We start from the raw sequence: 2,333 nt of genomic DNA on the forward strand, positions 1-2,333 counted from the left end.
TTCTAGTACAACTTGGATTCTCTATTTTTGGATCAATTGGCAAATCATGGTACTCTCAAGTGGTTGATTGAAACCACCTTCCTCCCTTCCAGTACAGCTTAGATTCTCTATTTTCGAATCTCTCACAATAAAAGATCAATTGTCTCATTTACCTAGGGCTCCACAAAAGCCAAATGTGGATGTCCCCACGAATGCTTAACATGAAACTTCAATTTTATAGAGAGCACTTTTTAAGACTTTCAGAGGATGTATTCATTAAGGGCCCAAGGTACTTACAGATACACATGACACATTTCACATGCCATGTGAGTTGAGGGTATCTACTCATCATCTTAGGGTAGAGTATGGCAAAGTTGAGGGCATCCCAAAAGATGCACATATATGCAAAGTATGCAACACTAAAATGAGGAGTACTATTTGTTCAGTTTCCCACCCTACTATGAGATCGAGAGATTTATTATCTCTTTTGAGACAATTCAGCCCCCTCTCATAGGTCATGTAGTATGAGGACTAGATATGTATTTACCAAAGCTTCCCCATTTGTAGAGAGATGTTGTTGAGGTAGCACTCCAAGAGAAAAAGTGAGTGAGGTGCTTCCCAAACCTCCATCACCGAGTGTGGCTTAATAGCTGCAATAGCGTAACCAAACCAAGTCCACAACGGCCTAAACAAATATGTGATCCTCTAGCTCTAGGTTGTCACTTGTGAGCATTTGCAATCCCTCTTGAGAGTTGGATGCCATCTCTCTGCTTGGTAGTTGTAGATCCAAGATGATATGGCGAGTTTGCAGCGTCACAAAGAGGGGAGATGCTATGGTTACTCTGCATTCTATTCTGAAGGAATATGATATCACCGTATGATCACACATTTCCATCATGTAGCATCGCTTTAGCTTATGTAGCTAGTTTCAAACAATGTCTTCCATTCTCTCTCTCTCTCTCTCTCTCTCTCTCTCTCTCTCTCTCTCTCTCTTGCCATTATTCAAGCACTAGATGTTGAAATTTACAATACAAGTTGAAATCTAGAATATGCCAAAATATCATATGTATACATACTTTTTGTGAACCCTCAATTCACAACACATCAAAACTAAGTATCATAAAGAAGCATATACAATGATAATATTCCCCAAAAAGTCAATTAAGCATTTGATTATGCTCTCAAAACACCAGACCACTCCTGAGCATAAATATTCCTCTATAGTTTCACTCACACTTGTCCTCGCACTTATGATCTTAAAGGCCAATTTACCTCCAATGAGGACTTTAAATATGCCTTTGTAGGTGACCTTTCTCACTCTCATTTACACTTGAAGTTGCATTCTGACCCAAAGGTCCTCAAATCCATCTCCACAATGATTGCAAAGCTTTCAAAAGGTTCCAACTCTTGAAGATCACAGTTATATCTTTAAGACTTTAGCTATAGCCCTTGTGGATCTTTAGTTTCAACATCCATGGGTTATCTTCATGCATACCTTGCACATGTCTTCTTCCCAAAATTACAAGAAAATAATAGCTTGTAGGAATCTCCTTCCCATTACAATCCAGTCTTCTTTTTGGAAAATCATTTTTCTCCTTTTTGGTCCTTATGCCTTCATTTACACCTTCTAGCTTTGAGTAGCAAAATTTGGCACAATAGCATCCAAATACTTATGTTGACTAAATCAGCTTCCATTTTTATAAATTGGTGAAAATTTCCTTTTTTTAAAGGTCCTTCAAAATATCCACAAGGATGTGTTTATTTTTCTAATTGGTACGGTTGTACTCTTTTTAACGGCATGGCATACACATCTTCTTCTAGTCAAAGCAACATGCTCTTCTTTTAATCAGAGTGGGCATACCCATATCCTCCAAATAGGATGAAAACTATTTAAGGAAAAAATAAAAGAAATTGCTTAAAAATAGCAAAAAGTCTCTAAAAGCATAGAGGAAGCAGTAGTTGAAATGAGATCCAAAAACTTAAATTCTAGTGGCAAAATTTCAAGTAACGTACTTGCAAAAACACAAAAATCTCAAATCCACCTTGTAATGATGGAAATATAGGAAAAAATGTAGAAGGTAGATATGGGGAGTCATTTCAAATAAAATATATGTTTTTAGAAATAAAAGAGATTTTGAAAGATTGGATTTTTTTTTGGAAAGGGACATTGTCAAAATATAGAAAGTAGTGAATCTACTTCAGTATTGCTCAAATAAAGAAAAATAATGTTGTTGGGTGTCTCCACCAACACTCGACACAAAGAAAAAATGTCCTTTTTAAAAAACTCATCCTCAAATTTGTTCTTTTAGAATCCTAAAGAAAAGAAATGGTCCTTTTTACCTACAAGAAAAAAG

The sequence above is a fragment of the Cibotium barometz genome, chromosome 42 (genome assembly GCF_041138505.1).
Source record: "Cibotium barometz isolate CiBa-2024 chromosome 42, ASM4113850v1, whole genome shotgun sequence".
Lineage (NCBI taxonomy): Eukaryota > Viridiplantae > Streptophyta > Polypodiopsida > Cyatheales > Cibotiaceae > Cibotium > Cibotium barometz.